The sequence below is a fragment of the Marmota flaviventris genome, chromosome 11, assembly GCF_047511675.1.
Source record: "Marmota flaviventris isolate mMarFla1 chromosome 11, mMarFla1.hap1, whole genome shotgun sequence".
Taxonomy (NCBI): domain Eukaryota; kingdom Metazoa; phylum Chordata; class Mammalia; order Rodentia; family Sciuridae; genus Marmota; species Marmota flaviventris.
In genome coordinates, this window is record NC_092508.1 from 109,275,355 (window position 1) to 109,302,869 (window position 27,515).

Here is a 27,515-nt window from a genome sequence, read left to right on the forward strand (position 1 = left end):
AAATGTTTAATGAGTCCATCAGTCCAGTACTGGGAAAAGCAGTAATTACCTTTTTTCCAGCAGCATTTGTGTATTTTGATTTCTGTGTCATCTCAAATGTTGATGAGCTTGTGCTAGTTATACTTCATAGTATTTTATTGGAAGGTATATAATTATTCAGCTCATAAAGAGAAATGACCTCATATACAACCAATTCTTTATCATAGTGTAACTAGCACTCTGCTCATTCATTTATCCATTTATTCATTCATTTATTTGTTATGTGCCAGTTATGACTCAGGAACAGGGTGGACACTTAGATTAAGGAGATGAGTAATTTGCAGCCCCACCCCTGGAAGAAGTCAAAGTGCAGTAAGGAAAACAGACAAGTAAAAACTAAAGTACACCATGAGCAGGGATTCCTACAGTACTTTAGAAGCAGGAGATGACTCTGCTGAGAGATGAGGAAAGGCTTCAAAAAGGCAGCTTACAGAATGCTTTCCATCATGGGAAAGGAGGTGAAAGGCAATTCAGGAAAGAATGACACGTGGAATGGCAAGAGCCCTGGGTCTTTAAGAAAGGAGTGACAACTCTGACTATGTTATAGGGCATATGCAGTGAAAGAGTCACATGAAACCTGTGTGCTAAATCTGAACTTCAGCTTGTAGTTCCAAAACCCTAGTCCCCCAAGTAGAACCAGGGTGCTAGTTAAGAGCCATCTGGAGAACTTGTTAAAAATACAGATTGCCCAGGCCCCACTTCTGAAATTTTGGTTCAGGAAGAATCACATAAAGAAATTTTCCTATTGATTCTGGGCACATCCAAGTTTGAGAACCATCGTGTGTGTGGGAGCAATAAGGATCCATCATAGCATACTGGGAAAGAGAATAACATATTTTGGAAAGAGAATTCTTTTGCCAGTGGAAAGTTGCATTGGAGCAAGTCAAAGCAGGAGATGGAGAGACCTGATAAGAGACCATATGATAGAACACATCAGAAGTGGTGAGCTCCTGCATCACAGTGGGGAGAGGGGGCCTGAGGAGGAGGTGAATGTTTAGGCATTTCTGAGAAATGAGAAATGAAATCCACAGGACTAGATGAGGTCTTTGATGTGGGAAGTGAAGCAGGCTGGATTCTAGTTTGTAAAAGGTGCCCTTGAGAACTGGAAGTTGTAAGCAGAGGTGTGGCTGTGTGTACAGCAGCAAGGTGTTAGCTCAAGGTGGGGGTCTGAGTTGGAGCTTGCCATGGGGCGAGGCTGAGGTTTGGGACTGGGCTAGCCAAGATCTGGAGGCTCAGATCTGGGAACTCTGGAGCCTGGAGACTTACTGATCATGGCTCACCTGGGAAGACCTCTGGTTTGTAATACTCATGGATCCCTACCAATAGTCACTCTGCAGTTAGGTTTCTCTCTAATTTATATAACTCCCTGAAGCCAGGTACTATGCTTTAAATGGTTCCTAATGCCTAGCCTAGTTCCTGCACATATTTAATGCTCATTAACAATTTTTAAGTGAATGTATTTTATTAATTGCCTCAATAATTACAACTAAAACAGACCCATTATATCTGAATACTTCTTTGGTCTATTTTTTTGTGATAATTATATAAATTTGTGTTTCTGTAATTCTACATGCTTCCATTATTATTTTCCAAAATGCACATTTTTGTGATAGATAAAAGAGCAAGCAAAATGCATTTATTTCTTCCAAACATTAATTACTGCAAGATGACTGTGTAATTAGTGAAATAGGCATCTCCTACAGGTTTTAATTTAGATTTCACCAAAAAGTGCTTGATTAATAAAGAAATTATTTTTAAAACCTTCAATTGAATTAATTAAAGATGAGGAATAATTTTCAATTCAGTTATCCAAATAAGCTTATATGGATCCAGAGAGATTATTTTTAAATAGTGTTATGATCACTTCTGAAGTATCTAGTTTACTCTCATGGTGCTACACAAGCACCAAGGCAGTCAATACCATGAATGATAAATAATATTGGGAAGAAAATGTAAGGCAGATTTTTAAGTTAATCACTCTTTGTATATGTTTCAGTTCTACTGATAGATTAAATGATTGCTTCTTTGTTTATTCCCCATTATCTTTGACTTCCTTGTACGTAGGTGCCCTCTGAATACCAGACAGGAACATCCTATTTATTGTGATTTCAAGTCAACAGAAAATTTAAAAAGCTATAACTTTTCTTTATAATTTCCTCTCATGAGAAAGGGCAGTGGTGCAAGTAAGGAAGCTAGTATCAGCCATTCCAAATTACTATTTCCAAGCAGATATGGGAGTTTAGATCGCCCCCACAAAAGAAGTGTAAAATGGCAAGATTATTGGCAAAAACTAAGAAAAAAATTTTTCTCATCTTTTTTGGATTCCCATATCATACATTTTAGGCTAGTTATGATTTTTTACATAAGAGTAATATAAAAGCCTGCTGACTTTGTTACTTCCCTGTGTATGTTGACATTAAATTTCTTTGATATAGCTTAATTATCCTGAAAATCTGTAGCTTTCCGTTTCCTCTTATCTCCAGGAGACTATTTTAAACTTCTCTACTTATATGATGTGTACCTGTAGTCCCATAGATTGACCTCACTGCTGCTTATGAACATCTGCCTTGTATGCAATGGCCACCACATGTCAATGGCCTTGCCTAGCCATTAGTTTTGGCTTCTCTGACCTGCTTTGACCCAACACCACACTAACTAACTTAATGGCCTGGTCATTTGCCTGTGTGCTCCCAGATCCATCCATGCTTTGCCCTTTCCATGCTGTCTGTATAGCATACAGTTGATTCCTGCTAGCTCTATTTTCTAAGCACATTTCCCATACCCCAAAGGAATCAAGCCAATGAAAGATAAAAGTTGACCTTGGGAGAAAACAATATATGCCCCTCACCTATCCCTACCAACCTATTCCTCTCCACACTGTAGTTTGATTTTGGCAGCTTCTTCACAGGCTGACTTTGCTCTGCATTTGTGGCTGAGGATTCTGTTAATGCATGCTTCAGAGATGTCTTCAGCCCTATAAATGGATGGTAGAGGATTGCTACTATTGCTGTCATCTGAAGTGACCCCTTCTTTCTCAGTTTGACTTTTCAGCTCTTCCAGCACCTTTGTATCTTGTTCCTGATATTAAATGCCCTCAACTGAACACCTGCTGTAGTCTCTGATTTCTGAAAGGACCCCATCTCAGATACTGAGGTGATGGCACCTGGCCAGTTGTTAGGCAAAGAGCAAAATAATAATCATAATGACAAAATGTAGGTTTTGCAAGGCTTGTATCCCATAATGTTCAGTGAAGGCATAACATTACTAATGAACATGTCATTGAAAACAGAAGAAAGGAGACAGAACCATTTGTATTTTATTTAAAACCACTTTCCTTTACTTCTTATTTTCATTCTTTAGCAATCTCCCCTCAGTAGAAGAATCATGGGAAATGGAACAGAATGTACAAAGAATGATGCCCACACTGAGCCCCAATAGTACCAAGTGGAGTTGCTTTTACAAAAGAAAAATGTCATCATCACTAGAATAAGTTAAAAAAAATCCATTCCACACTGCTGGTTCTCTAGGACCCCTACTGTCTTCCCACCAGAAATTCTCTCTTGTTCCCTCTGCATTAACTTGATCTTTCCATGACACAAAGGCATGTAAAAAGTCAAATAATGTAGTCAAGTCATGTAACAAGTTAAGCTTACTATAAGGAAGAGTCCAGGACAGTTTTCACTGGCCTAAATTGCCCAGAAATGACCTGTGCTTTGAAAAAAACCTATGCTTTATATAAGATTGAGGGTACTGTTTCATGACCTGGGGCAGAGTTTGGTTCATCATGTCTAATTTCTCTACCAATCCTTTCTGATATTGTTAAAATGGGATAGAACTATCCTTTAACAAGACCATGTGTTAGACTGCTTGGACTGCTCTAACAAAGTATCACAAACTAATGACTTAAGCAACACAAATTTATTGTTTGACAATTTGAGAGCCTAGAGGTCTGAACTCAAGATAGGATCTGTCCTCTCCGAAGACTATGAAGGGGAATCTTTCCATGCTTTTTTCCCAGCTTCTGCAGGTTGGCTGGCAATCTTTGGTGTTCGTAGACTGCCACTGTATCACCCATCTCTGCTTTTATCTTCACCTGTCATTCTCCCTGGGGGTGTGTCCATACCGTATTCAAATTTCCCCTTAGGAAATTCAGGTGCAGTATTATACACCGGTAGTCCCAGCACTTGGGAGTCTGAGGCACGACAATTACATGAACCCAGGATTTTGAGACCAACCTGGGAAACATAATGAAAAGTTGTCTCAAAAAAAAAAAAAAAAATCCCTTGGGCTGGGATTGTGGCTCAGTGGTAGAGCGCTTGGCTAGCATGCATGAAGCACTGGGTTCGATCCACAGCACCACATAAAAGTAAACAAAATAAAGATATAAAAAATATTTTTTAAAAAAATCCCCTTGTCATAAGGATGCCAGTCACATTAGATTAGTGCCCATCCTAATGACCTCTTTTTAACTTGATTTCTTCAGTAAATATGCTATCATCTCCAAATAAAGTCACAATTGGAGGTACAGGGGTTAGGATTTCATCACATCCTTTTGGGGGCACACAACTCAGTCCATGACGAGCCATTTATACAAATAAACTCACTATTTCTGAACCCTTTTTTTTCCATATCCGTCTATCCACTTTTCTCCACCATGTGCTTTGGCAGATCTATGGTCAGGAAAATATATGGTGTACTCATTCACACTGAGATATAAATGACCAAAGCTGCCTTTGTGTATTTATGACATACAATGGTCCACAAGACTATAAAGCAATGATATGAAAGTCATAATTTTTAATATGTCATCCCTCCTAAAAATGTCTGAATTTTAACAAATCATAAGGAATGATACTTATTCCTTACTATAACATAAATGGTAGCAAATTGGGGGTTATGAGTAAAAACTTACTAAGAAATCCTTGATTGTCATTGCAATTACATAAAAACTGCCTTTTCTTTTAATTGCAAAATAAATTTGATCATATGATGATATACACTCATAATTTTCTCTCTCTCTTTTTTTGAGCTAGAAGTTGAACTCACAATGTCATACATGAAGCACACACTCTACCACTGAATCTCACCATGTTGCCCAGGCTGGTCTCAAGCCTCTGGGCACAAGCCATCCTCTTGCCTCAGCCTCATGGGTAGCTGGGACTACAGGTGCATGTCACCACACCCTGTACACTCAGAATACTCTATTAAATACTACATAAATCTATTCTTTAACACTAACAAAATAGACAAATATTCATGAAGGGAATGCAAACATGGTAGCTACTGACATCATTAGTATTATTTCATCAGTGATTCAGAAACTATTAAATAAGCAAACTATTGAAACCACACAAACCAAGAACAGCTTCCTTTCAGATCCATGTCCTTCAGAAATGCAATTAGGAGTCATATTTACACACAGTATCTAATTTTTTTAATCTCAAGAATGTAGAATATGATAACACAATTACCATCTTAAAGAAAAATTTAAATCAAATGGACGTAAGAACTGAAAAGCATAACTTGAAAAACTTGACTTCATGTGCTATGATCTTAAAACAGTCATTTTTCATTTTTCATGGGAGTTATATTCTTTTTTTTATATTGATTAGTTGTAGTTGGACACATTATCTTTATTTCATTCTTATGTGATGCTGAGGATCGAACCCAGGGCCTCACACGTGCTAGGCAAGCGCTCTACCACTGAGCCACAATCCCAGCCCCTCATGGGAGTTATATTCTATAGTCACTTTGAATACTGAATCAGCACATTCTGAACCATTTATTGCTAAGGAACATACACTGTTAAGTTCCTGCAAGCTTCTGGTCACATTTTTATTAATCAAGTACATAGTCTTGTTTTCTGTGTTTCTGTTTACAGATGCTTCATTTAAAATATATTATCAATTCATTAACATTGATATCACAGCTGATAGCACTGTAATTCATGCCTAAATTAAACTTATGTAACATATATTTTCTCCATAAGACCCATCAAAACCTTCAGGTGGTTAGGATCACTAGACAGCACTTAGTACTGTGGTTAGGGGCCACATTAAACAATAAAATTACCATCAAAAAGAACAAAAACCTGAAAAATATGGCACTTCTATAAGTATCAAAAAAGTACACTAATCTACAGTGAAGGCTAAAACAAGGAGGCAAACTGTACTCTTGTTCATACTCAGCCATAAACACATGTGATCAGCAATTCAAACTTTTTCCTACTCTGCACATATCCTCAAAAGATTGAAAGGTGATGCAGGCATTGATTTGGGGTTACAAATAAATTTTAGAGTAGGAGTATTCACAAATACTGAACCACAAATAATGAGGTGTACTTCACCCTGACTTTTATTGCCCATGTGACAAAAAAGTGGGGGGGTGTCTTTATTTGCCTGGTAAAATATGTTATTTACATTTACAGTTCATATTTGTGATGTGAGACTTCAAGGAATGTTAGATAAGTATAATTAATATCCAAACCCTGATCTTGGACAGAGGGACTGGATTTCTATATGTCTCAGTTCATTATTCATAAAGTAACAGTCTTGGAACATATCTTTATCCATATATCTATATCTATACCCACATGGGTTTTTAAAATCTATTTTTAGGACTTAGAGAACAACTCTCACATTTAAATAAACTAAATGTCAGGAAAATAGATAAGAAATAGTACTCCGTGAAGATATAGGATAGCCTTATTATCGGATTATTTTACTATTTTTTAAATATTTATTTTTTAGCTTTAGGTGGAAACAATACCTTTTATCTTATTTTTATATGGTGCTGAGGATCGAATCCAGTGCCTCATGCATGCCAGGCAAGCGCGCTACTACTTGAGCCATATCCCCAGCCCTTACTATTTTTTTTCACATTTTGATTTTTCAACCATGAGAATGTATTAAAAATAACTCAAGTATAAGAGGAATATGGAGGGGGAGGGGACAAAGGGAAAAGGAAGGAGAAAAAGAAAAAGAACTCCTATCAGGCATTTCATGTTCTATATGATAGAGGGCAGATATTTTAAACATGGTTTTATATACTATACTATACTATACTATATATACTATATATAGTATCTATATACTATACTATATAACCACTAACTCAAAAAAGTTTCCATATTTGCATATTGTATAAATAAGTCCTTTCCATATTTGCATATTGTATAAATAAGTCCTTATATTTATATTCTTACAAACTGTGTCCTTATTAAGCATTTAATGAATAACAGGGACAGTTGCTAGTATATTATTCTTTTTTTTTTCTTATTCCCATGACAGTTGCTAGTATATTTTTTTTCCTTATTCTCATGGACTATCAGTGGACCCACCATGAAGTGCCAATATTAAACCATTTATACTTACAAAAAATGTCTATGTCTTGTGGTTGACCTAATATTAATGTCCTCATTTTAATGATGAGGAGAAAAGCTGAGACTGCCCACTGACACATGCAGTTGGCAAAGAGACTTTTGACCTGAACCTAGAGTTCCTGATTTCACTGAGTAGTAGATGTAAATTTCAGACTATAAAAGTAAACACATGATCCAGGCAAGGCATGGTGGTGCATGCCTGAAATCCCAGGTATTTTGGAGGCTGAGGCAGGAGCGTCACAAGTTCAAGGTCAGCCTGAAAATTTTACTGTAGACCCTTTCTGGAAATCTGATGAACAGGGCTGAGGATGTGGCTCCATGATAGAACATCTACCTGCCTGGCAGGTGGGGAGGCCATGGATTCAGTAACCAGTACCACACACAAAAAAAGCAAATGCATAACTTTCTTTTTCTAAAATGCCACCACATGGTAGAAACTTGACATCAATTAACTTGAGATTTTCTCCCCTCACCACTTCCCACACAATCCAGAATATTTAGGTGGTGCCTCTGGCCCACACCTGGTTCTTCCCAGGTGTTCCTTGTTCTCCCCAGGTGCTTCTTATTGTCAGGCAATCGAGGTCTACCTTATAGACCATCTTTTCTGAAACTGCTAAGGCTCTCCTGGATCCAGACAATTGTCTAGTCTCAGGAAGGAGAGAAATCTGGCTCTGATTTACTGTTGTATTCCACAAACTTTGAGTCCCTTCAAGGCATTGTCTTTAAATTCCAGAATCTTAATTTTGGGTTTTTTAAATACTCTTCTCTGAGATGCTTCTTTGCTATGGTTTCAAAGTTTATTTTGACATGCAAAAAAAAAAAAAGAATCAGGAATCTGTGTTTTCTTTTGTTCTTTCCTTGAGGCAATAAAGCAATAAAGGGAAAATAACTAGTCATTGGAATAGTGAGAACGAGGGGAGGGGAAAAAAATAACAGGAAGGAGTCTAGGGACAGAGGAGGAAAACAATAGTTAATGTTCAAAACACTGTTCTGCCACATACATTTGCTGTTCTTTTCTTAATACAGCTTCTCAAGTAATTCTCAAACTTGAAAGTGTCTAAGAAATTGTTTGAGGTTAAAATGCATAGTCCTCACTTTATTTGGAGAATCCTACATTGGACTAGTGGAAACAGGCTAATATATAAGGTTATGTTAATGTCCATATGTGAACAAGTCCAAGGTGAAGTCAGAGTTTGCAATCTTATAAGAAATTTTTTCCTCATTTTTTAATTGGCACATTACAGTTGTACATAATGGTGGGATTTGTTCTTACATATTTGTACATTCACACAATATAGCAATATAATTTGACCAGTATCACTCTCCAGCACTTCCCCCTCCCTCCCTTCCTCCTACCTCCAAATCCCTTTCCTCTCTCTTCTACTGTTCTCCTTTGATTTTCATGAGACAACCCCACCTTTCTTTTCCTTTTTCCTCTCTAGCTTCCACACATGAGAGAAAACATACAACGCTTGACCTTTTGAGTTTGGTTTATTTTGCTTAACATAATGATCTCAAGTTCCATCCATTTTCCTGAAAATGGCATAATTTAATTTTTCTTTATGACTGAATAAAATTCCATTGTATACGTATATCACATTTTCTTCATACATTCATCCATTGATAGGCACCTAGGCTGGTTCCATAGTTTGCCTATTGTGACTTGTACTGCTATACACAAGTGCATGCATATATCACTATAGTGTGATGACTTTAATTCTTTAGGATAAATACCAAAGAGAGTAATTGCTGGATCATATGGTGATTCTATGCCTAGTCTTCTGAGGAATATCCATACTGATCTCTATAGGTGGTTGTACTAATTTACCATCCACCAACAGTGTAGAAGAGTATTCCTTTTCTCCACATTTCTCCCAGCATTTTTTGTTTTCTTTCCTCCCTTCCTTTCTTTCTCTTCTCTTACCTCTCCTCTTCTCTCTCTCTCTTTGATACTGGGGATTGAACCCAGGGATGCTTTACCTCTGAACTACATCACCAGTCCTTTTATTTTTATTGTGAAACAAGGTCGAGTTTAGTTGCTGAGTCTGGCCTTGAACTTGCAATCCTCCTCCCTCAGGCTCTAAAGCCACTGAATTACAGGCATGCACCACCATGCCTGGGTTATTATTGTTTATATTCTTTTTTTAATATTTTTTTTGTTTTAGGTGGACACAATATTTTTATTTATTTATTTTTATGTGGTGCTGAGGATCGAACCCAGTGCCAGGCCAGCATGCTACCACTTGAGCCACATCTCCAGCCCCTTGTTTATATTCTTGATGACTGCCATTCTGACTAGAATGAAATGAAATCTCAGTGTAGCATTTCCCTAATTGCTACTAATTTCTAATATTTCTTTTTTCATATATGAAACTGAAATTTATTTTTCCACCAAGAATTGAATTAACAATCTAGCCCTGTTGAAATAGCAAAGCCCATTGGAACTATAGTTCTGTGTCCAGTTTGCTTGGCCTATAGTAGCAGATTCAGATGTGGTGCTAGGCCATTTGTAACCAGACTCTTGTGAGTCAGAGTTCCGTCAAAATGGCCTGACAGCTGAGTGTTATGATGCATGTCTGCAGTCCTAGCTACTCAGGAGGCTGAGGTAGCAAGATTGCTTGAGCCTAAGAGTTCAAGGCTAACCTAAACAACATAGGGAGAAAAACAAAACAAAAATGGCCTGGCAGATCAAAGGAGAGTCAAGCAAACTGTAGTGCCATGCTACATGCAGATTGCAAAGGAGAGGAAGGAACTGGGGAAACAGTATAATTAGAATCATTTTAAGCTCTCTAGTGGGAGGAACAGCAAAATATTCTATATTTGGAATGTCCTGGCAACTTGAAGTTCTAAGGTGGTAGTAGGGGTAAGGGAACAAAGAGAAGGGAAGAATAAAAGAAGGCTCAGACATCCAAGGGGAGGAATTTGATCAGATAGCTTAACCAATCGAAGGAACTGTTCTAGACAAAAGAATAGTAAAACATCTCTCCTAAGTAGTACAAGGAGAGATATGATGTAAGAGAAAAAAAAAAAATGAGAGAATGTGGAGAAGGGTTTGCCAGGGCAGACAGAACTAAGATGGAAATAGATTGAATACCTATAGGAGATGAAATAAAAATTGTTTTTTTTTGGGGGGGGGTAAAAAATATTTCACAAGTACAAAATCTCTAGGCATGCTATTAATGTTTGATTTAGATTATACAGCTTTTACGTTTGCCATATATCTTTCTTAAAAAAAAAAAAAAACTTAAAAGGGCTACCTATCCAGCCCTTTCCTGGACACAGTTCCTTGAAGGATTATGGAGCCTCATATAGTCTCAAAGAATTTCCTCTTCTGGAGTCTAATTTTGCTCTTTACCTGATCCTGCCAAACTGAGAAAATAAACATGAGTTGTTTCTTCCATACGGAATAACTCTCAAAACCACTCTAGTTCTTAACAAAGAGGCAAAAATAGCAATGTTTGAAGTTTTTCTGGTAAAAGCTTTCTTCTTATATAAATAATCCTTCCCAGTTGTATAGCACTTTATACTTTTAAAAATACTTTCAGATGCATTACCTTATTTGAATTTCAGTGAATTCTAGCCATAAAAGGAATTTTCTATATTATGGGTTTTTATGTACTGCTTTTTCTGCTATCAAAACCAATAAAATGTTTGACATGGATAATTGGTTTCTTAAAACCTCAATACTCTCAACCTTTCACTGTTTTCTCTTTAGTTTTCCCCTTTCTCTATTTATAACTAGAGAGCATTTTATGCTATTGCTCAGTTTTCTTGATTCTGCCAAAATTACTCAGCTGAGTAACATCCCAAGACCTAGAAAAAGTTTCCGTGGTGATAAATATCTGGCCTTCTATGTTAAAGCTGTCCTGGTCATTCACTGGTAGTTGGAGATTAACTGTGGGCTGAAGCTGTGGAAGGCCATTAGGGGCTATCAACCACTTTAAAAGCCAGACTAAGGCTTGGATTCAAACCCTGGATTTATCATTTAATAGCTATGTGGTGTCCTCTGTAAATGATGACATCCACTTGTCCTCACTTGTAAAGTTTCTAGGTGCAGGAGAGTTCCTGTCTTACAGTGGGCATTGAATGAGTTTTATGTATCACAGAAGGAAGACTGTTGAAGAGAAGAGTCACCCACAGTTTAGGAGATAAGGACTGGACTATATCTTCTTGATGGAAGTAGAAATGGGAACTTCTTAAACTCTGGGGCCCTTGTATGCCCTGCTAAACTCTGACCAGCCACCACACCTGCCAAAACCAGACAACCTTCTGAAAATAAAATAGACAACACACTTGGGCTAGTCATAAGGCACCTGCACACCAAAAATCCCAAGTTATCCTCAGCTGTGCACAGCAGATGGCCCCAATTAGCCCCAGAATTATGCAACAGCAAACCCAAACATTGCTAGCCAATTAACATCACTCAGGCATTTTACTTTCCTAAAATATGGGATAGAGAGTTTTGAGTGCTTTGGCTTATAGAAAACAAAAACAAAAACCATACCCCTTTTCTGTAAACCTCACTGGAGAGTGTTTTCTAGACCTTTACCTATTTCTGAGCTAGGTTCTCCACTTGGCAATAAAGCTTTTCCACTCAGTCTCAATCTTAGGTCTCTAATACTCATTATTTTTCTTTAACAGCAAACAGAAAGAAGTCATTTCTTAGTCTTGGCAGAAGACATGGCAATTATTCCCCTATGGGAGAAAATAAAAGAAAGCCCCAGTGAACTTGCCATGATAGCTTTTGATGCTTTGCATAAAAGAGAACAAATCTATAAGAACAGTCACAAGGTTGGAATAAGTTGCTTCAACAGGACAATCAATCTCTCTGACTAGCCTGATTCAGTGTCAGAGAAGCTATACTGAGTATTTACATTGGCCAAAACTGCATTAGAAGCCAAAAAAATGAAAATGAGTAAAACATGGTCCATATCCTAAGGGCTTCAACACCTCATGGGAGCTGGGCATGGTGGTGCACACCTCTAGAATCCCAGTGATCCTAGAGGTTGAGGCAGGAGGATTGCAAGTTCGAGGCCAATTTGGTGACTTTGTGAGAACTTGTCTCAAAATAAAATATAAAAAGGGCTGAAGGATTAGCTCAGTGGGTAGGGTGCCCTTGGGTTCAATCTCCAGTACTGTCAGAATAAACAACAACAACAACAAAAATGCCTAAAGGGAAAAGATAAACACATAATGTAACACATCATGATATTGGTTGATACTGAAAAAGACCCAAAATGAAAAGTACTCCGGAGGAGTACTCTGGTGAGTGGTCAATTCTAACTGTGGAATAAAAGAGAAGACTTCACACAGGGGAAATACTGATGTTAATTAGGACCTTCATGTTGGTTCTAGCAAGTAGTTATTATGTGAAAATGAAACAAATTATGGAGTTTACTGACAATTCAAATTTATCCTAATTCTTCTATTTTTATTAATCTTTTAAATTTGTACATAAATATTTATTTCACAAATATGTATTTATATATGTTATCTATACCCAGGTTTATGGATGTGTGTGAATTTATGTATATATAAAATAAATTTATGTATTCATATATGTATATGAAATACTATGCTTTTGTAACTTGTTTCTGCTTCTCTGGTATAGGTTCAAGTGCTTAAATGCTTGAAGCTGTTTTTTCTGCTATGTATTGTAGATACGCATGGTGATTTCTTTTGCATAAACTAAAACTTGGATCACTCTCCATTATACACTCATGAACTGTATAATGTCATTTTGGTCAACAATAGGCTGTATATGATGGTGGCTATTCCATAGCCTATCTGTGTATAGGATACACCAGCTAAGTTTGTGTAAGTATATTCTACGATGTTTGCACAATGACAAAATTACCTGCTGACAAACATATTCCTATTTTTAAGTGACTACATATATTTGTATATGCATGTATACTTCCTTTTACATGAATTCTAATACTACCTTCCTTTCTTCTTTTGCAAGACTTCCATCTTCATTTTCCACTCTGTATTTTCTTTATCATGCTTGTCTTATAGTTTGCCTGCATCAACCATTTTGAGACTTGGCAACGTGCACCAGGATCCCTGGAAAAGAGAGCACTGGAGAGGCCCAGAGTTGTAATCTTTCATATAACCCTGCTCCTACTTTTAAGTCTCCATGCAGTTCAGCAACTTGCAAATAGGTTTGCACTTTGAAAAGTGCTTCTGTCTTTACTGAACAGAGGTGGTTTATGTGTAGCATTGCTCTCTTGTTAGCCCTTAGGAGCATTTTTGTTTAATAATATATTTGCTGGAGCTCTCTGCTTCAACCTTTCTAATGTTGTCCCTTCTTCAACTGTCTCTGGGTCAAGATGATCCAAAAAGAAAGGATTTATCCTGTTCCCTTTACTTTACCAGGAAGAAAGTTCCAAGTAATGTCACCTGAAAAGGTTCCCTGATTAGGACAAAGACTATTTTCTGCACTATTCCAGGAAGCACCCTTCCCAGCTACTGAGATTAAGTCACAGAAATTTACTTATTCATCATTACAAGCCCACTCTTGAGTAGTGGAGCAGCCCTGTTGGAAGCTTGCCTCAAGTCCCTTCTATTATATAGGCCACAAAAGCACTTTTCAAACTGTAATGCATCATACAAGTACAGGATATTATTGCAATTATAATAGAAACGGCAACCCATTAATAAGCAAGTCTTCCCAGGGTGTGGTGGTGCATGCCTGCAGTTCCAGCTACTGAGGAGGCTAAGGTAGGAGAATGGTTTGAGTGCATGATTTCAAGACAAGCCTGGGAAACATGGTAAGACCCCCATCTTAAAAAAAAAAAAAAAAATTGAAGAATAAGTCTTTGTGCACAGGTCACATCCATCCCTTTTTCCTTTAGCACCATATATATGAATGACTCTGGGCCTAATTTATTCTAGGTACATATGTGTTTTGATTATCATCTAGCATTTATATCATTTATAAATATCTTCAGATTTAAAGGGGAAAAAAATCCCGTGAACAGATTTGCCTACCTACCTCTGTAGAGCTAAAACATACACTAGTAATTTACAAGAAATAAGAACTAATTCTGTCAAATCAACTGGCTCCTAAAGGTAATTTCCAAATCCTCCATGTTTACCTTTTCTCCTTTAAATTTTTATATTCTAATTTTTCCTTGTCATCCCCTTCCCATTTAGGCTGAAAATACTTGTTATTCTTATGGCAGTATAAGGCATATGACACAATATCAAATGGTAATATTCACTAATTAATGGAATTATAGCAATGAAACTGTTGAATTTTAAGTGTGGCATACCAAATTGTATATTACACTATGATTAAAACAAAGTAAACATCGTATATGTACTCCCCAGCGCCACCCCCCCACCGTGTGTGTGTGTGTCTGTGTGTGTGTGTGTGGAGTTGGGGGGCAGATACAATTGAGAAGGAATATACAGAAACAAAAGAATTATTATACAGCAATATAGGAATTATCAGTGACTTAAAAAAAAAAATCCCTTGAAAAAATTTAAGTCTGGCTGGGAATGTAGCTCAATATAAAGCACTTGCCTAGCACAAGTGAGGCCTTGGGTTCCATCCCCAGTACAGCCCCCACCTCAAAAATAAAGTCTATTTAATAAGAAAGAAAATGGATGCCTTTGGGTTTATATGTTTATGCCACTGAGCTTCCTTCCCTCTGCCTCCCATCTTCTACCTTTGCACTTTCTTTTGTGATTCTTGCCCCTCCCCTCACCAAGTGTTTGAATGTAAGAAGCCATCTGCTTCTGTTATTTATCCTGACCACACATTCTGCATAAGCGACAAGTGGGGTCAGTATCCAAATCCTGTTTGCTTCTTCCTGTGTGTTTCTTCTCTGAAGTGTGATCTGCACAGTTAAGCACTGTAGATGAGCCTTGAGTCACATTCCCTGATTGTCTCCTTCAGGCTCCCTCATCAGTGTGACAAGGAAACTGAAAGACAATATCCTTCTCACCTTCAGCCTTTCACTTATTTGCACAGATGGCCCAATCTGAAATCCGTCCTGGGGCAGAATTAAAAACAGTTTTCCTAATCCCTTTCTTTGGTGTGTCCCCTAATTCCCCTTAAACCACAAAATTATTCTCTTTGCCCCTTTACAGTATACTTTGTGCCTTGTGAGTCATGCTTCAGGAAATTTTTTTTTGCTTGCTTTGCAGTAAGCTTAAAAAACCCAAGAATTTAAAAATATTAGTGCTTCTCAATTCCCAATGGCTTCCATTTTAGTTTTGAAAATGCCATTGTTAATATATCATGTTTATGTAGGCAAAAGTATGCCAAAATATAAAATCTGGTGATAGAATGATAAATACTGAGTTAACAAGGGAGGCTATAATATAATGATAAACATTGCAATAAAAGAAAGTCTGTAATATACTAGGTGTTAATGGATTAAAAATATTTAAGAGGAGCAAATATGTTATAATAATAAGAATTTAAAAAGTTGAGTGATCTGTGGATATGTGTTCCTTTGTCAATTTCTACTGTTTGTATGCCTGTGTTTTTTCACAATTTTTAAAAGATTTCATTGTTAAAATTTCCTATTGCGTTTTGCTGACCATTTGAACTATTTTACATATACTATTGAAATCTTGCAGAAAAATAGCAATGAGATAAGTTTGAAAGTGAAAGGAGAGAGAATCTTTACAAAGTGGGGAGTTGTGGGAGACAAGTTGCAGTTAACAGAACAGTTAAATTAAACAAAGGTAGATAAATTACAGAAGTTACAAAGAAGAACTAAAGTGAGTTACCTAAACAATAGAGGAACTAAAAGTGAGACACCCATCCTGGGAGGGAGGAGGGTGTAAGTGAACTAAGCTCTCATCTAACAGAATAGGAAGGAAGTCCACAGATCAGATAAAGTCTGATAAATAAAGAAGTGGCAATATGACTGTATTATTTAGAGATAGGGAAGTAACCACCCAGAAGAATTTTTTAAAATGTAACTGTTAAAAAGTTAGACTTTCTCTAGAGTTTTAGTGGAAGGCAAAATGATGTTGTAGAAACAAGATATAGCAGCAAAGCATCCTTACATTCCACAATAAACTCTTCAACCTGAACTACATTTTTGTTGTTGGTTTTTTTGTTTTGTTTTGTTTTTTGTTTTTTGGTACCAGGTATTGAGTCCAGAGGGGCTTAACCACTGAGCCACATCCCCAACCCTTTTTTATATTTTATTTAGAGACAGGGCCTCACTAAGTTGCTGAGGCTGACTGTGAACTCTCGATCCTGCCTCAACCTCCTGAGCCACTGGGATTACAAGTGTGTGCCACCACGTGTGACCTGAACTACATTTGATTACAAAAAAAAAAAAAATTTAAAGGGGAGTGTGTAGCTCAGTTGTAGAGTGATTGCTTACCATTTATGAGGCTATGGGTTCAATCCCCAGCAGTGGAGAGGGGAGGAAATAGATATATATCAATAATGCAATAGTAAGGCTGTTAAACCCAAGAAATAAAATACTCCTCTCTTTAATACTCCAGCCTAATTATTTTTCACTTCTTGAGCTATTTTGCATGCACTATGATAAGTTATATACCTCTTCATCTTTTAATTGGTATTCTGAAATTACCCTTTAATTGCTTTCCTGTTTTTTTTCTTCCTCTTATTTTTTGCTATTTGCAAACATTTTAGAAATGATTTCTCTATACTTAAATTTGAAGATGATTTTTTTCTTTTATGGGAAGCTTGTTTCTGATGGACTGTTGGGTGAAGTAAGTAAGGCTCCTACAATCGACAGGGTTTAAAGTGCCTATGACAAATGCATACAGACAGAAATTAGAGTCTGGAGCCAAGGGAGGAGAAATGGAGAGTAACTAATGGGTTGTCATTGTCTTTTAGGGAGGGGTGATGAAAATGTTTCTGAATTTAAGAGTGGTGATGGTTACATGTCTTGTGAATGTATTAAAATCCACTGAATTTTATACTTTAAAGCAATTAATTTTGTTATGTGAAATATCCTATCATAAAAATACCTTTAAAAATATTGTAAGGAAATAAAGTAAAATAATAATTATTGTCAGGGCTAGGGTTGTAGCTCAGTGGTAGAGCGCTAGCCTAGCATGGGTGAGGCATGGAGTTCGATTCTCAACACCACATATAAATAAATAAAATAAAGGTCTATCAACAACTAAAAAAATTTTAAATAATAATAATTATTACTATTGTATTAATACTTGTGGGTATTTTTTCTTTTTTGTGGGGAAGTATCTGGGATTGAACTCAGGGGCACTGGACCACTGAGCCACATCCTCAGCCCTATTTTATATTTTATTTAGAGACAGGGTCTCACTGAGTTGCTTAGCACCTCGCTTTTGCTGAGGTTGGCTTTGAACTCTCGATCCTCCTGACTCAGCCTCCCAAGCTGCTGTGATTACAGATGCATGCCACCATGCCCAGCATGTGAGTATTTTTTCTATCTTCTGTTTTCCTAAATTTTGGTAATGTGATAATTTCATAATTTAAGTAATATCATAAAATTAGCATTATTAGCATTAGTATGCAGTATCATCTTCAAACATCTCATTTTTCCTCCTAGTTCCATGATACTTTTTATTTTCTCATACATGTTAGGATGAATAATTGTTCACATTTTAATCTGTTTTCTTTATAATTTGGGTTTTTGTGTTACTCTGAGAAAGGGTTTCACTCTGTGGGTATTATAAAATCGTTTCTGTGAATTTCATTCCTCGTAATTTTACAATTTGGGTATGTGTGTGTGTGTGTGTGTGTGTGTGTGTGTGTTTAACCGAGGGTCTCACACATACTAAATACTTGCATTACCCCTAAGCCACACCCACAATTTGCTTTTTTATTAAAAAATTTTTGAGTCCTTGATCTTTCTGGAATGTAGCTTATTATATGGTATTAGAGAGAATTAATGTTACTTTTCTAATAAATTAGTTGTCAAACTAATTATTTTAAACACTAATTTAGTATGCTACCTTTGTGAATACACATGCATGCCTACATAATATCCTCTAAATATTGTACATATATTTTTTTAATTTCTACAGTTTCATTTCTCTTTTTTAAATGCAAATTAGTCTCTCTCCTATATCCAAGTTTGGTTTCAGAAAACCCCACTGTAGGAGAATTCATTGTTACAGAACTTAGGCCTTTATGAGAAAAACTAGTTTAAGGAAAGCAATCATCATTAAACAAAGGAAAAAAATATATATATTTTTTCCTTAGACATTTATTTAAAGAAAACATACATTTGGCACACAGTCTGCTTCTAAAATTAGTAATTAATGTTCATTTACTCTTTCTTTAGGGGAACTTTCTAGAAGTTCTCTTTTATGGAGTTTCAGCAAGAAGCATGATGATTTCATTTTATAGAACATAGTGTTCATGATGAATCTTTTTTTCTGTTCATTGTGATCACTACATTACTGATTTTTTGACTTGACGTAGTTGTCTTCTACTATTTTCTCTCAAAATGATCCCAAAGAAAAGATGGGAGTTAAATGGAAATACATGTTTGATGTCTGAAGCTGTACAGATCTACTTCAGATCTGGTTTGACCACAGAATGTGTGACCTTGGGCAAGAAAGGTGACTTTTATAAGTTAGGTTTCTCCATCTACAAACTAATGAGAATGATAGTAGCTGTGTATCAGTTCACTTTGCATTGCTATAACAGAACACTATAGGTACTTTATAAGGGGTAAAATTTATTTCTCACAGTTCAATAGGTAGGAAGTCCAAGATCAAGGTGCAAGCAGGTTTGTGTCTGGAGAACAAAGAGAACCCACTTCCACAGGCCCTTTTATAACAATATTGATCCATTTGTGATCCTCCCATTAGACCCTTCCTTCCCAAAGCTGTTGCACTGGGCATTAAGCTTCAAACACATGAATTTGGAGGGAATCAAAAGATTCAAACTATAGTAACCTGCTTCACAGGATTATTGAAAAGCATGAAATGAGCTAGAACATGTAATATCCGTAGCCCAATGCTTGGTGATAATTCATGTTAAATGTTCATCAATATTTATTAATGAGATGTTTATTAATATCATTTCAATTTCACTACAAAGAAAAAGGCTTTATTTGTGTGATTGGAGTAGGGGTGTTGTGAGGATACTCACGAAAATAAGGACTTTAGGAACTTAGGGAGACATGAGGAGAAGCTATTGAATCAGGTTCTTGGGCACTGAAAATCACTTAGGAACTAGAAACATCCAGAAAACAGTCACTAATGTGAGTCATTCTTGCTTCCTTGGCCAGGTCAAGAATTCCATGAGTGAGGTGATTCAGCACGCCTCCGTCTGTGCCACAGCATTCCTATTGTGCTAATTAACTTCTTGACTTTCTGAGGAAATCCTTTCATTTCTACTTACCTATGACTTCTGTTTGTTCATGATTGATTATTCTTCTTTCTGATAACTTGAAACTTCAAATTATTTTGTCAGTTCTACTCAAATTTCTAAGAGATAGTGTCTTGTCTTTGTAGTATTCCTACTTGCTAAACCACCTCAGAGGCCAAAAGCCCATCTAAATACTGGTCACTGTTAGATCATGTGTATGCTCCTGGTTCTAGTCAGCCAAGGTAGGAGAACTAGAGGTTAGGGAAGGGTAGGCAAAGTCATGTAAAACATGTCATATAAAACGTGACTGCCTTCTCAGATAAGGTATTCAGCTTCATATTTTCCCCTATAAGGAGCTATTTGGTGACTGGATTGTCTATAAGCTACACCTTGGGCAAACTATATCAAATCTACTCAACAAAGCTGACAAGGACTGTCTCACTCTTTCCCCCTCTATTCATAAGAGTTGTTTGATTAGTTTGGTTGGTTTTAAAGGGAAGTAATCTAACTTGATCTAATTTATGCAAAAATGGCAACTTTAGTGGCCCAAAATATCCAGAAAAGGATTAAATGCCCAAATCCAATCTTTCTTTTCACATAATTGTTTTTTCGAATTATACCTCATTTCTTTTCTTTCTGATTTCCATAAACTGTGACTCTAAATTTGAATAACAAAATGCCAGCTAATGAATGATCTAATCTGTTTCTGACTCATATAACACTTGGTTCATATGTGTATGGCTTGTTTTTACTCCTCAAGTCTTTCTTTGAATTTCTTAAAGATTTAAACTATAGTAACCTGCTTCACAGGATTGTTGAGAAACATGAAATGGGCTAGAACATGTAATATCAGTAGCTCAATGCTCAGATTCTTAATGTTTTACTTCCTTTAATCTCAGGATCCATGTTTGCTGGGTTTCCGTTTGTGACTAAAAGGCTCAGGGGTCACTCCAGGAAAACTGGGCTGACTGGGCTGCGCAAAATAATCACACAAGAGACACAAATACCTTTTTCTTTGGGGTCACTGTGACGGCTCCTCTGACCTTAAGGGTCCGCAGGAAGAGAGAGAGAGAGAGAGAGAGAGAGAGAGAGAGAGAGAGAGAGAGAGCGAGCGCCGCACACTGACCCCTTTTATTGAGGAGAAGCTATTCAAATGAGGCAAGGGATCAGGTTTCAGGGGGCTGAGTCTATCTTCATGATGTCCACTGTCAGCAGGTTGACTGGACACACACAAGACACTTCCATGGAAGATTCTATCCTAAACAGGGCAAGGGGTTATATTACAAAGGAACAGGTGAGCGTAGCTCCACCCATGGGGCTGTAGCAAGACACACCCATGCATAAGACACCGGCCCTCGAACCCAAGAATGGTGGGGAAAGCTCTGCCACATTTCTGTGACTGAGCACCTCAGCACCCAGCCGAGGAGTGTGACTCAGTCATGTGCAAGGTTGGTCTCCTACACATGTTGTTCTCCTTTTCCATTTTCTTCTGTCTTCAATAGCTTAGGCACCTTAGACTCCTATTTCTTTCTTGCCACTTTGTCACTAAGTTCATTGTTTTCTACTCTATAATCTCAGGACAAGGATAGTTCTGTTGGTGTAGGTAATCTTGTGTTTCTTTCCTCAGCAAAATTTCATCTTGTCAATAGTGTCCTTTTTCTTATTCATTTTAGCCTAATCTCCATCATTTCCTAAAATTCATCTTCGTGTCTTTTTCTGATTTCTTCTGTTACCTTATTTTTATCCTTCTCTTTCTCACATAGAATTAGTTAATTTCCCTGTATTTCAAAGGGGACTATCACCAGATACTGTCTGTATGAGTTTGATAAGGCTGCTATGACAGACTTAAACAACAGAAATTTATTTTCTCACTACTCTGGAGGCTAAAAGTCCAAGATCAAGGTATCAACAGGGTCATTTTTTTTTTCTGAGACCTTTCTTTAGCTTGTATATGACCATCTTGTCCTTAAATCTTCACATAATCTTCTCTCTGTGTTCTACTTTGTGCTTCTCATGAGGACACCAGTCATTTTGAATTAGGGCTGAACTAATGACTTCATTTTAACTTTATTACTTCTTTAGACATCCTAACTTTAAATACAGTCACATCTAGAACCTCACCATCAGGACTTCAATATCTATTTGTTTTTCTTCCCTAGGTAGTTTCCTGATTCAAAAAGCCTCATGATGATTTGGTCTTTCTAGAACTTGTACAGAAATTATTATTCTTATCACTCTTTGTTAATAAGCCATGTGCCCAAATGTGTCATAGCATCTGTTGTTTTGCTGTATGAAATTGTTATGAAGGATTTGTTATTAATTTCCTATATTCTGTTTTATCTCCCAAATAAGGTAAGTTGAAGATGAACCACATGTTCCTCTCTGAAATTCCATAATATTTGGTACAGCACTTCATATGCAATAAATTCTCAGTATAAAATTTGATACTTTAGTCGATGTTCTCCCAATTTAGACTTTCCTACACATTCAAACCATCTGAAAGTTTGCCACCAGTTAATTTTTTTCAGTCAATTCTTAGAAATGTGATTTTTTTTTTGGGGGGGGAGTGGGGGCGGGGGAAGAGGGCAAGGGGAGGTACCTGTTCTATAAGGTTCATAGTAACCAAATCAGGTAAGATTAGGGCGACGGTGGAAAATGTTTGAGATTAGGGTCAACTAAGATTACCAGTATAACTGATAAGGCTTATGATTTAAAGTGAGGTATCCCCTTAAAACTCTGATTTCTGCAGAAATAAATCTTCAGAGCAAAATGATTGAATTGTGAAAGCTATAACTTAGCCAGTTCATCCTAATTTGAGTGGACTAGCTGCATGGCAACTATAGGCAGGTGGGGTGTGGCTGGAGAAGGTGGGCCACTAGGGTATGCCCTAAAAGGGTACATCTCACTCATGGCTTCTCACTGCCCCCTTTCTCTGCTTCCTTGCTTCTATGAGGGGTTTAGCTTTCCTCTGCCGGGCCCTTCTCCCATGATATGTTGCCTTACCTTGGGCCCAGAGAAATGAAGTCAACAATTTATGGACTGAGATGTCTGAAACCAAGAGCCCCAAATATACTTTCCTCCTCTAAGTTGTTTTTGTTGGGTATTATGGTCACAGTGATGCAAAACTAACTAAAAACAGGAGGGATTCTTCAGGAAAAGGTCTTTAATAAGACAATGGTCAGGGATCAGATAAGGGTTTCAATTAGATGTCAAGGTGTGTAAGGGGCACAGCTCACTCCCAAGTTGCAAGTCTGGCTTCTATTGTTGGAACAGGGAGAAAGCGTTGCTCAGGGGACAGCACTTGGATGAATCTGCCTCATTACTCAGTTTGTGCAGGAGCCCTTTTCACTGAATGCTTCATGTCAGGGTCAATGGTGGATACAATGACCTATGAACAAGGTTTCATCTTCCTTACTGGGGAAAAATATATAGAAGCCAGTGTTTATTTGATCCAAGGGACCCTCTGCCACTGAGCTACATCCTTAGTCTTTTTTATTTTTTTATTTTGAGACAGGACCTCTTTGAGTTGCCCATGCTGGCTTCAGACTTGTGATCCTCCTGGCTCAGCCTCCTGAAGAGCTGGGATTACAGGACTGTGCTACAGCACCCAGCTTCTCCTGGCTCCTTGATCTTGGACTTCCAGCTTTCCAGAATTGTTAACAATAAATTTCTGTTGTTCTTCAGTTACCCAGTCTAAGGTATTCTGTTATAGCAGCCAGCTAGACTAAGACAATGACCAAGGTCCCTACTTTCTTGCTAACTTTCAGCCAGGGACTGGCTTAGGTTCCAAGAGGTCATCATGTTTCATGCCAAGTGGCTCCTCCTCTCAAGGGCTGTTTGATTTCTTCTGCACAGGCAGGTACGTCTCCAAAGCTTCACCTTTTCCTAGGCAATTAGGCTGGACTCACCCAGGATCATCTTTTGGTTAACTCCAACTCAACTGATTAATAACCTAATCATAACAGTGATCATATCCAGTTGTGCTGCCCAGCACTAAAGTTTGGCTGGGGTGGGACAATTATATGAGCATGTATACCAGCAGGGGGAATTCTGCCTACCACTGTAAGTTACCACTATTATTCCCATATTACAGATGTGAAAAACTGAGGCATAGTCATTCAACCAGTAAGTAGCAGAGTTAGTGTGGATTGCCAGGTGTCTTGATTCCAAAACCAGTGCCCTAATGATCTTTACCAGCATTAATGTTTGGCTATTGACCCTAAAGCTGTTGAGTAATAGGACACTTGCATGTTTGAGGTTTTTCACATAAATATTTCCTTCTAGTCCTCTTGATTGAAAACAAATTCATCTTAGCAGATAGCCATTAAGGAACCAGAGTGCCTCTCCTTTTATCTTCTTTCTGCATTGAGCTACAATGTGATCGTTTAATTCATTTGCATTAAAAATTTTTAAAGACTTCTGCCTATAAAACAAATGGTTTGAAAACCATGTGTAGTTGTAGAAGAAGCATTAGGCTCTGAAGACAGACAGGCCAGGATTAGAGTCCCAGCACTGCCACTTAACTCAAAGTAACCTTGTCTGAGTTGCGTAAGTTTTCTGAATCTGAATTCCTTATCAGCATATGGCAGAAAACATGTGGAGCTTGGAGGCAGTAATGAATTTGAGGGCACTGTTATATTCCCAGTCTCAGGCACATAGGAATCGCTCACAACACATTTGTTAAGTGATTTAATATCTTATATGGAAACTGTCAAACATAGCAACCTCTTAATAAAAGGGAGTTAATGCATTGTGTTGTTCTTGCAAGCTTTATTTTTCTTTTTGTGTCATGCTCAAATGCTACATGCGTTTGTAAAAATTTTCAGAGAAGATAAATTGGGAAGGGTGTTGAAATTTGTATAGGGGACAGTTGAGAGGTGGTCCAAGAGAACTTTATTTTGACCAATAAATTTTATAATGTTTGCAAGGAAAATATATTTATATGTTAATTAGAAAAAAACCAAGAAATTTTATCAAGTAAGTTAAAAGCTTCCCTTATATCACCCCACAAATAATTTCTCCACCAACTTGGGGATTTTGTTAGTCAGTTTTTCATCACTGTGATCAAAATACCTGACAAGAACAATTTAGAGGAAAAAAAGTTTATTTGGGTCTCACAGTTTTAGAGATTCAGTCCATAATCAGCTGACTTCATTGCTCTAGACCTGAAGTGAGGCAGAACATCATGGTAGAAGGGTGTGACAGAAGAAAACTGCTTAGCTTGATGGCAGCCCTGAAGGAGAGAGAGAGAGAGAGAGAGAGAGCCAGAACCACATATAATCCCTGAGGGCACGCACCCCAGTGACCTACTTCCTCCAGCCATGTCCTACCTACCTATGGTTACCACCCAGTAATCCATTCAAATTATCAGTCTATCAAATGGATTAATCAATTGATTAGGTTTGAGCTCTCATAATCATTTACCTCTGGACATTCCTGCATTGTCTATCACATAAGTTTTTGGGGGGACACCTCATATCCAAACCTTAACAGGTATTTATCTGTGATCCTATTCTTATAATTCTGTCCCCCACCCACTACATATATCTCCATAACAATCATTAATTAATATATTTTTCCAGCAAATAAGCTGTCACGAATTAAATAACCTATTTTGGCTGGAGGAATCTCTCTCTCTGTAAAAACTTCTTATTCAGCAGCTGCCTCACCCTGTAATTTAAACCCCTTATCTTATCATGTTCAGACCATTCTGATTAAATTTATTTAAGCCTTTTATCTTATCTCATTGTGAAAGACTTTGGTTACCACATCTCTTTTTCTAAGTGCTGCATACATAGAATGTTGTATGCAGCCTGGGCATAGAGCGGCCTCTTAAATCTGCTGCCTCAGAGTTATTCTTTTTATAGCCATCAGTCAAAAATTTTCTGCCTGAAAGAAAGGACTCTCCAGGCCTGACTTAACCTAGTGCTTTCTTGCTGTCAGCTCCTTTACTAGAAGATAAACTCCTTAAGAGTGGAGCCTAGCCGGGCCTGGGAGGTTGAGGCAGGAGGATCTCAAGTTCAAAGTCAGCCTCAGCAAAGGTGAGGTGCTAAGCAACTCAGTGAGACTCAGTCTCTAAATAAAATACAAAATAGGACTGGGGATGTGGCTCAGTGATGTAGTACCCCTGAGTTCAATTCCCAGTACCAAAAAAAAAGAGTGGAGCCTAAGCCTTCAAACTGTTGATGTCTCTTTCCCTCAACAGTGCCCCTTGGCGATGCTGAAAATGTTTCTGTTGGATGAATGAAACTGGAGTTTTGATTTTATATTTTAAAATTAAACAAACAACAACAACAAAGCAAACTACAGTGGATTCAGCCTCTACTTTTTGTCTACAACAAATAGAGGTTGTGTCCAAGAAGCAAATTCCCATTTTTTGTGATAACAAATTTCTAGTCAGCTAGAATTTAATTTAATTTTCAAAGGTTATTTCTAACCTTTGATCAAGATCTAAAAAGGTTAATATTTTGACTTTTCTGAGCCAGATGTTTAAACCTGTTCTAAATTCTACCTTGAGACAACTTTTGTTGTTTCCCCTCTGTTAATTTGACCCAAAACTTCTTCAACATCTCCACTTGTTGTTATGGAATATACTGATTTTATAGCTAATTTTCAATGGTAAATAAATCATTATTTCGGAACATCTTATTGGAGATATGTCAATGTCTTGTCAAGAATTTTATTTATTTATTTATTTGAGGAGAGTGAGGGGGTCATTGCTTAGTAAAGATCATTGACTTTGGAATTAGACTTAGGTTTCTAATTCTTGATTTGCCATTTAGTAGTTTTATGGTTGTGGAGTACTGTTTCACTCTTCTAAGCCTCATTTTCTCATATAGAAAATTAAAAGGAAAATTTTGCCCAAACGACTATTATAAAGATTAAATAAGAAAATGATGTTAAGAACAGTCTAGAAAACAAAAACAATGAGCCATTCCTCCTGCTTTTACTGTATGTCATACATCTCTGTGTGTTTATTATGCCATCCTCTATTATTTAATTGCAAACCACAGTGATATAAGTTATAAGTTATATGCTTTTTAATGTTAATCAGTCAACCAGCAAGTTTAGTATTCTCACTACTGGATACTCTGAGAAACTCAGAAATACTTACAAAATGTATTTGTTAAAAGAAGTATACGTAGGGCTATACATACATATGTACAAACAAGGACTCTACAAAGTTAGAATAGCAAGGTTCACAGTGTGAACTATATATCGGTGGCTCTCCACAAGGATGTACCCAAGGATGGTGATTCACAGGTACATACTCTCCCATTAAGCTCAGTTTCTGACCCAACAGGATTAGAAGAGAGTGTAGCATTACCATGGAGGTAGCTCTGAATTCAATCATTTTTTTTTTTTAAGTAGTAAATGATTAGCAAATGTTAGGCCTTCTACTGCTATCAGTACATATGATTTGACTGAGGTTGAGAAATGGGTCAGAAAATGGCTTTAAACTAAAGACCATGAATAAAATGCCTGCAAGATCAGGCTGATAAAGGGGTGAGGTAAGTCAAATGTGAGAACCCACAACCCACAGGAAGCTGTTTGGAACACTTTGCTGCACAGAAACATACACACAAAAAGACACATTCTAAACATGCGTGTACTCTTTTGCTCCAGCAAATTACAGGACCAGCATTGCCAACTCCTCTAGCATTTTAAAAAAGGCATAAATCTGAAATTTTATGTGAAATTTATGGATTTTAATATTGATTCAAATAATTTCAAAACAATATAAGATAAATCAAATGCATCTGCCATTTACAAGAGCTACGGGTTATT

General features: G+C 37.2%; 1 long non-coding RNA gene across 7 annotated transcripts in view; it reads left to right on the forward strand.

Moving 5' to 3' along the window:
- LOC114106862 (uncharacterized) overlaps positions 1-27,515 on the forward strand; it is a 55,800-nt gene that overhangs the window by 11,938 nt on the left and 16,347 nt on the right. For 4 of the 7 annotated variants that reach the window (XR_011709145.1, XR_011709146.1, XR_011709144.1 and 1 more), the window contains one exon: positions 17,696-17,819. The exons of 1 other annotated variant lie outside the window; for it this stretch is intronic. This is a non-coding gene — a long non-coding RNA (uncharacterized lncRNA). Of the gene's footprint in view, positions 1-14,578; positions 14,636-17,695; positions 17,820-27,515 lie in introns of all 7 variants that reach the window. 2 more of the 7 variants (XR_011709143.1, XR_011709142.1) reach the window with 1 other exon arrangement.